Here is an 8,635-nt window from a genome sequence, read left to right on the forward strand (position 1 = left end):
AGATAAAAATGGGACAAGGTAGTGTGTGTGCATGTTTACCCTGCTGTATGGGAATATGCTGATCTGAAGTCTGCATTAGTAACCTTGCTGAGGGCTACTTTTAAAGCATATAAAAAGATTTTGACAGTATTCATCAGAAGATGCATGCTGAGTGTTATTTGGAATTAACCCCAGCAGCATTACTGTAGAGAAACAACTTTCGAAATGTATTTACCATTTTAAAGAAGCAGCTTCTTTGAAAACCTTATTTGAAGTAATAATTATGTGCAGACTATATATATATATATATATATATATGACATTTTTCATCAAGTTTTTATTGGGCTTTTGTCAAAAAGTTTGACAAAAGAAGTGCAGTGTTACACATTTCTTTTAAACACAGTATGTGTAAGGTAGATTTTTGAGCCTACTTTTGCCCCTCCTTGCTGGGCATGTTCACATTTGCTCTGGTATTTGCAGCTTTACCTCTTAGGTAGTATGAGGACTGAAATAATAGAGAATGTCCTATATTATATTAAGTTAATGAATAAAAACCAATGGTTTGAACCTCTGTGGAATTCCTGTGCTATTGCTGAAAAGCTCAATTTTAAATGTTTTGGGTTTGAAGTGGTCTCTCACAAACAGGCAAGAAAATGCTATTAGGTGGATATGCATTCTGTTAGTATCTGTAATCAGTGCTGCTGTCTGTGATACCGAGAAGATAACCAACAGCTGCCTTGGAGCGCCTTACTGAAATGGTTCATTTTAGGTGGCATACATGGTCTGTGTGCCAAGTATTTTCAACTTCTGCAATCCAGTGATTGGGGTGTTGGTGATTCCTCCCTTCCGCACAGGGGCTCAGTGCTGCATCCTGCCAAGGGGGCCGGTTCCTGCCCGGCGCTCCTGCTGCCTCTGCCGCACTTCACAGCGCCCGGAAAGGACGGCTCAATAGCAGCTCTCTGAAATTGTACATATTCCTAAGGAGCTGAAGTAAGACATTCTAAAAATGGAAAGATATGCCTCTAACTACAATTATCCCGTAAGCGTTGCATAAAAGAGCAATAAAGAGCAATCTCGCAAGTGGTGGAAGTGCATTCTTTTCTGCTGGTGTCATCCAGGAGTGTATTTCCTGAGTTGTGTATTGACATTCTCCTGGACTTGCAGAGAGCAAGCAGGAGCAGGCTTTCTCAGGTTTGAAAGTGGAAATCCCCTAAAACACTAATTAATTGTAGTATTTTTTTAAGACTTAAAATTGCATAATTTTCCAACTCCCTCCTTGTTACTGAGAGGCTTTGCTTTTTAGCAATGCTTTTAAACCCTTCCTTCTGAGATTTGTGTTACAGCACAGTGAAAATAACTGGTTGAGTTTGTATCTTCACTGTTGGTACATTTGCTTATTTAAATATATCAGTATTAATTGTCAGGCATATCTAAATCCTAAGTGTGAACATTTAATTTTTTCTGTTATGTGTAGATGTGAAATGATCTAAAAAATCATGTTCGTTTGAATTTGGAAGGGCAAAAAGGAACCCCTGTATTCCATTTAGAGAAGACAGCAGCACTTAAATAATTAATGTCATTTATGTTGTCTGTTACTGGCAGGAAGGTAGCTGTAGCTCTTTTAAATATTATCCTTGATTATTATTTTGTCTTTCCTGCAGTGACTTCAGTATTTTGGCTGTTACTGCTTTTCCCAAAAGTCTCTGCTTTATATCTGAACACAGGCAACTTCTGCATAAAATTTGCTTTGCTTTGGTTGCTTTCTTCTGACTTTCCAATTGATCCAGCTTGAAATTGGGTGCACAAAACTTCAGTGAAGCAGTCTGGGAAGATTGTGCATTTTCAATGCAGTGCAAAATGGAAAAGAAGCAGGAGGGATCAGTGAGGTACCTTTTTTTTCTTTTCCCTCTCTTTTCTTTGCCAGGGGAAGGTACTTTGATTACAGGCATCCCAGCTTTGTGTTTTCTTCAGAGCTGTTGTTTTTCAGTATCTGCTTTGATGTAGGACTTGGTTCTCTGTGTCACCTGCATCACCTGGAGTGTGGGTGAGGCAGGGCTATGTGTGGGAGGTGATAGGAAATTGGGTATTGCTGGGCTCGATGAGCAGACTTCAGTGTTTGGTGTGTTGGGGTCAGCTGGGTTTGAGTTTGCTGTTTAAGCTGCATTCTCCTGTAGTTCCTGAACTCTGCGTGCTGTCCCACCCTCCCTGCTTTGTGTGTCCCCTGCCCCAGCCATGCCCTATGGAATGCCTACAAGTGCCAGCTTCTGCTGCTGTGCCAGGGAGCACAGCTGTGACAGAGCCCGCTCACAAGCTGCCTTTCCATGCAAGAGAACTGCTGCTTTGATTTCAGCTTCCTAAGGAGGTGCCCTGGTCACCTCTCTTTTCCCCAGGGCTCTCACCTTGGCTTTCTTGGTTGTGTCTCACAAAGCCACATGGCAGTGTCAAGACTACACCAAATGTGTTTCTCTAGTGCTCTTGTCATTGAACAAAATTAGGTAGATTTGATAAAACAAGCCCACGCTTTTTTTCCAACACTTGAAATTCTAGTGCCTGTTACTGGTTTTGGTGTGCTTAATTGCCCTGCTCAGGAATTAGCATGTGACTAGAATATAGGGCAGGGAATTAAAAGGTAGAAATAAGATTGGTGTTGTTGTGACGACTCTTTGAGATTCCTTTGATGTTAGCATCTAAAATACGTTTGAGTCATACTTTCAGTCTTTCAGGAACTGAGGCAGGAAAACTATCTAAATTGCATCTCCAACTGGTAAACTTTGATGGCAAAATGTTGCCATCTCATGACAAAATTGCATACCTTTAGCAGATTCTACAGGAAGAAATCTTTTTCACTGTGAGCAGAAAATTGCATCTTAGGATCTTGTAGTGCTGCATAAAGATGCAGTTCTGCCACACAGCAGGAAGCCTGTGAATGCTGTTCTTAAAGTTTCTCCTTGTTTTAACTGAGCATCAGCAAAGAACCATATGCCTTCATTCAGTATTGGTTTTGCTTCTTGACCATTTTCACACTTAATCTTCATTCCTTCAATATATAGTTTTCAATCTCTCTGATTTTTTTTGTTGCTGTATGCTGGATTGCCTACATTTTGCACTGTGGATGTCTGTTTTGGAGTGTAGTTACAATTATTGACATTATTTAATGTACCATTGACCTGACTTTTCCCCCCTCTGGCACTTCAGCAAAAGTTTCCCTGCCTAGCCAGGCCCTTTAACCTGAGCCTGCCTAATTTTGTAGCTGTGTTTCTGTCACCTACCCTTACTACAGGAAGGCATATGGGTCACTTGGATGGGAACAGTTTGTGTGATTTTGTGTTTATCAACATTGGCTCATTCATCTTTCCTTGTGGTTTTCCTCAAATTAGTCAGTTGTCCTTGATCTCCTCTAATTGTGATATCATTTGTAAATTTTCGTGTTCACAACTCTTCATCTCTTCATAAAGTATTAGTAGAAATATTAAATTATCTATAGGGTAGAGTTATGTGTAATCCTACTACAGTACTTTCAATTTTGAGGGGTGAACAAAATCAAATACACCTCGGAAAATATCACCTTTGGGATATTGGAGAACCGATGGAAGTATTGGTAGTTGAGGCCTGAGAACCCAGATGCTTGTTGTCTAATTCTTATATTTTGCTTCTACATTCAAGGAGTTTTTTAACTTCTAGCTTTGAGAACAGAAGAGGAGAGAGCTTCATTTGCTTAAATGTAAAAGTTTGCAGGTAGAGTGTTCTTGGCAGCAGAGTTTTGCTGTGCAGTTCTAATTCAGGGCAAAAGGAAGAGTATTCTGCAGTTTAGTAATTGATGAAACTTCATTTTAGTAAAACCTTTTGCTAATCGGAAGCCATATTTGTTGGAAAACAGTGGTATTCCTCAATTTATGTTTATGGTATGCAAGAATTTGACTTTTCTGTAGTAGTCATTTGGGCAGGAACATCCACTGGTAGCACTGAAGAACTCTTAAATGTGTGCTGAGTAGAAGCAGGTTTCAGCATTGTCAGTTTTCCAGCCTTGCAGGGGCACAGTCAGGTTGCTGTCCGTGCCGAACGCGGCTGAGCCGCTGACGGTGCGTGGTTCGTTCCCGAGGCACGGCTGCCCCTGCAGATGTGCAGGCTGTGGTGCCAGTGAGCACACAGCTGTGCAGGGGGAGGCACTGCTCGCAGCTGCTTGGTGTCTAAAGGCAGGAGATGACCAGCGTTGGTAGTGTCCAGCTCCAGACCATCTCAGGGACACGTGTGACACCACATCGCTCAAAAACTGGCATTGTCCAAACAGGGAGCTGTGGAAGCCTGTAACTCTCCAGCTGTCTTTTGTAACGGGGATTGTAGCTGATAATTGTTATCATAGAGAAAATTTTTTGTATAATTTATATGTGTATAAAAAATGTATAAATAATATCTATTTTTTCAAATATACTATATGACAAAATTAAGAAGCATACTTTTACAAAGGCATATAGCATATATTTGGGTTGCTAATACTTCTGAGGCACATCTCCCTACAGGTAGTGAGCATTCTCTCTAGCAATAACATAGTCACACTTCAGCAATAATTTTGCTAGGAAAAAATGCAAGTAGAAATTGAACAGCGGTTGCAGCCATTGTTGTGATTGGCAGTGGTCATATCTGTACTTACAGCCATTCTCATTTTAATTGCCATTTGCTTGTTTGTAGTTTTCAGGTGGGAGATGGAGCGAGTACAGGTTTGTTTGGAGCTGGGGCACAGGGCAGCAGTGCTGTCAGCACAGCATGCCTGTGCTGCAGGTTCTCAGCTGTCAGTCTGCAAGTCATGTTGTTCTGTGAAATTCATTCTGAAGGATTTTATACCTGCATTAATTGCATCTATTCCAACACCAAACTGAGAATTTATCCTTCTCTGCATGGTTGAATGAGTAATTGATGAATGCCCTAGCCACCTGACAGCCTGTTTGTAAAACCTAAAATCCTTCTGTGGTGCTATGTGTCCCTCCTCCCCCTCAGTCTGCGATAGAAGAGAGACTGAACTTCACCCCTCAAGATCAATCTGTGTCTGTTTGCTGTTCTGCAGAGCTGGCTTTGAGCACTGTGCTCTGATGAGGCTGTGTTCAATGGCAGTGGATTTTGATACTTCAGCAGAAAAGAGCAGCACAGACGTGGGATGGCCCAAAGGGAAGGTTCAGATTTGGGGTCTCTTTTTTTCTTGTAAGTCATGGAGCCTTGTTGACTTAAACTGCTGAAAACTCTATTTATTGCCATTTAGCGTCTCGTACTTCATACGTTTGCCAAGTGTAAATGCACTCCAGACATCCTTCAGATGACAAAGAGGCTTCTTTTCAGGTGAGCTACAGACAGTGCCTCAGGCCTTGAAGGACATGGTTATAAATATGTCTTTATTCAAAATGGTTGTCTTGCTGTACATGTCTGATACCTTCTGGTGAATGGTTTGCTTGAAAGCTATAAAAGATATTAGTCTCGTGAGCATGTTACAACTAGATATTTGTGGATGTAGAATCTTGCCTGCTCACTGGAGTGGAGTTAAAGTATGTAGTCAAAAAAACCCAAAAAACTATCTTTTCCTAGGAACTGTAACAAAAATAGGTTTATCAAATGCTAGGGTAATGTACATTTTAAGATTTTAATCAGGACATAGTACCAAATGGTTTTTGAACCTGCATATATTTAAGTAAAAAACAAAAAATAAAAAAGAGGAAAAAATATGTGTTGAAAAAGGGATTAGGAAGGGGCTAAATTTAGTGGTAAATCAGTTAAACACATCTCCCACATTTCTCAGGCAACAGGTCAGGTGTGTGTAGGTTTCCGTTTTGACTATGGGACTCAGTCTGCGCAACTGTGCAGGTGGGTTTTTGTCCTGCCATTACTGAAGTTACTTTCTTCTGTGTTTTCATCAGATAACGTGTTTATTTTCTTGGTTTCATCCTTAAGTCCGCATGAACTTGTGCACTACTAATGTCCATAAAGAAAACATGTCTTGAACACAGTGGCTAGCCTGCAGTTGATGTTTGGAGTATCTTCCCCTACTGCATCTGGAAATTTCAAACCCTGTCTTTTATGTAAACACTGGAGCCATATTTCACAGAATCCATTTTTAGTTGCTTGCCTCATCTTTGCAAGTGGGTAAGTTATCATCTGCTGCCTCTCCACCCAGAGACATTCTGCAGGCTGGCAGACAGAACGCAGAGCGTGGTTCAGTCACTTGGTTGCAGGAAGCTCGAGTGTGGGAATCCCTGCCTGGTTCTTAGGTGAGCAGCTCTGGCCTTGCAGCAGGGTGGAACCAATGGGAACTGCTCCTACCTGGAAGTGTTCTGACAACTCTGTGAAAGAACCTGAAAACAGATACATTTTAATCATATCTTCCTGTAAAAACTAGGAACGTAGTACGTCTTGTTCAGGTTTTGACTTTTCATACACACTGTAAAGGATGAGCATAGTCTTTGACCAAGAGCTGAGATTTGTCTTGTTGCTCTAAGTGTAGAAATACAAGAATAACTTTGTCATGTAGTAAATAATGTTAGTGTCCCAGCAAGATGATTTTAGCTTATAGGAGGTTTTCCCCTCTGTACTAATGAGTATTTGTCTAATATCATTGGTATTTTACTATTGTTGCTTGAATTACCCTTGTAGCGAGATAAATATGAGGATTTTCAGTGATGAGAGGGTGTCCAATTTTTTTTTACCATGTTGCCCTCATGAAATAAGTACATTATTATTATTATTATTGATCCATTATTATTATTATCATGTCCTAGCTGGCAGAGTTGGTAAGAATTTTATTACCTCTTCAGCATGAATTGTGCTGATGACTGTTCTTACTGGCTGCAGGTCAGCAAGGGGAGGCTCAGAAACAGGGAACATAGGTAAGAAGCAAATTTGGAAGAATAACCAATGTAAGGAAGGCAGGAGGAATACGAAGGGAAGGAATTAGGAGGCTGTGAAAAAGCACCACTTCTGTCTGGCATCAATTCTCAAAAGGTCTGTCTTTTTCTTGGGCCTGCACTAAAAGAAGTGGGATTATTCAGTACTGATAAAGCTGTCTGGATATGTCTAAGGAAATAACAGGAGGAGCACTGAAAAGTGGGGAGTAGAGACTAATGACAATGAAAACTTAAGGTATGGTTTACTACACTTGGTTTAGTGATTTCTCATATTTCTTCTCTGTTTCTCAGTAGCATGTTCTTGCTTCCTTGTGTCAGTGATTACTTGGCTGCAAGATCGGCTGGCTCAGGAAAACACACCCCTATCTGGTCCCCAAAAGCATGGCTGAGTCAGATGAACTCCCTGAACTGCTGGCTTTGCAGTGTCTGACCAGTCAGTCAGACACAAAAGAAGGTACTTCCCAGGCTCCTTCCCTGTGTGCTGAGAGCAGTGTGAGAGCCCGGACTGGCCTGCTGCTGGAGCCACCGGGTGACTCTGCCCAGCCCCGTGCAGGGGGCTGTGGAAGGAGAAGGGCTTTAGGAGCTGGGGCTGGCGTGAGCCACGTGAGCAGAGCAGGGAGTGCACACTGGAGGCAGCACTGTCCTCTGAAGGGGCAGTTATGGGGCTGTTTAGGTGGGATTTGCTTAAGCAAATCCCACAGTTGCCCAGTGTGGTGGTCCCTGCTTAACCCTCCACGGATAGAAAGCTGAGTCTTTATGGTGGCTTGGTTTGCTCTGCTTTGATTTACTGTGTGGTTTCATAAAGCCATTTGAGTGAGTCTCTACAGCAGAGGGGCTGGGAAAACCACTGTTCTCAAAATCATTTTGGGGTATTTCAAACTGGAGGCTTCAAACTGAGCGGCTTTGTCTTTCTTGCACACTTGATCTGGACATGCCAGCCTGGAGCAAGGTTATAACTGCTTTTGGTCTTTACTTCTAAACAGAGAATTTGAAAATTCAGAACAGGTGTTAAGAATTTTCTTGGACTTATGCTACAAGATGAACTATTTAAGTATTTTCCTGAAAAATTATCTAAGTGATTGAAAGATATTATTTTTTTACCAGAGACTGAAATGGGCAACAAATTCTCCATGTTTCCAAGCTTCTCTCATTATACTCTTGAGCTCTATTAGAGACATTTACACCATGCACAAGTCCTAGTTCTGCAACATCCACCAAAAGATCATTCCAGAACATTTAAGGCTTCCAGTTCTTGTGTATTCTTTGCAATAGCAGAGAATATAGTGTGTAAACTTTGATGTTCAGTGATGTTAAGATGTAGGTGTGCTGAAATGCACTGAACAGAGCTATAAACAGTAAAATACATTTTCTGAGTTTTCATTGTGGCTGCAGAGATCCTAGATCTTCAGTGTGCAGGAGCAGTTTGAGAATTAAAAGAACTGGAATGCAGGGAAGCATTAAGGTGCATTTCTGATGGTACCTGTGTGTACTGCCTGATCCCTCAGTGCCCAGGGCTTGCAGAGAGCAGCCCAGGGCAGGACCTAGGAAACTACAGCATGGGGCTGTGGGGAATGAGGGTTTGGACAGCCTGGGAAAAATGTGGGAGCCGTCTCCTGTTCTGGGTGATGTCTGACTGCTCAGCCATGACGGGCAAACTAACTGTGAACCTAATTTTTTTGAGGCATGAAATCTGGCTGTTAGTTTTCCAATAATGAATCAGTTATCTATCTTCAAATGAGTGGTAGCACAGGGAGTATTTTGAGTAGATAAAT

This window comes from Geospiza fortis, unplaced genomic scaffold (genome assembly GCF_000277835.1).
Source record: "Geospiza fortis unplaced genomic scaffold, GeoFor_1.0 scaffold193, whole genome shotgun sequence".
Lineage (NCBI taxonomy): Eukaryota > Metazoa > Chordata > Aves > Passeriformes > Thraupidae > Geospiza > Geospiza fortis.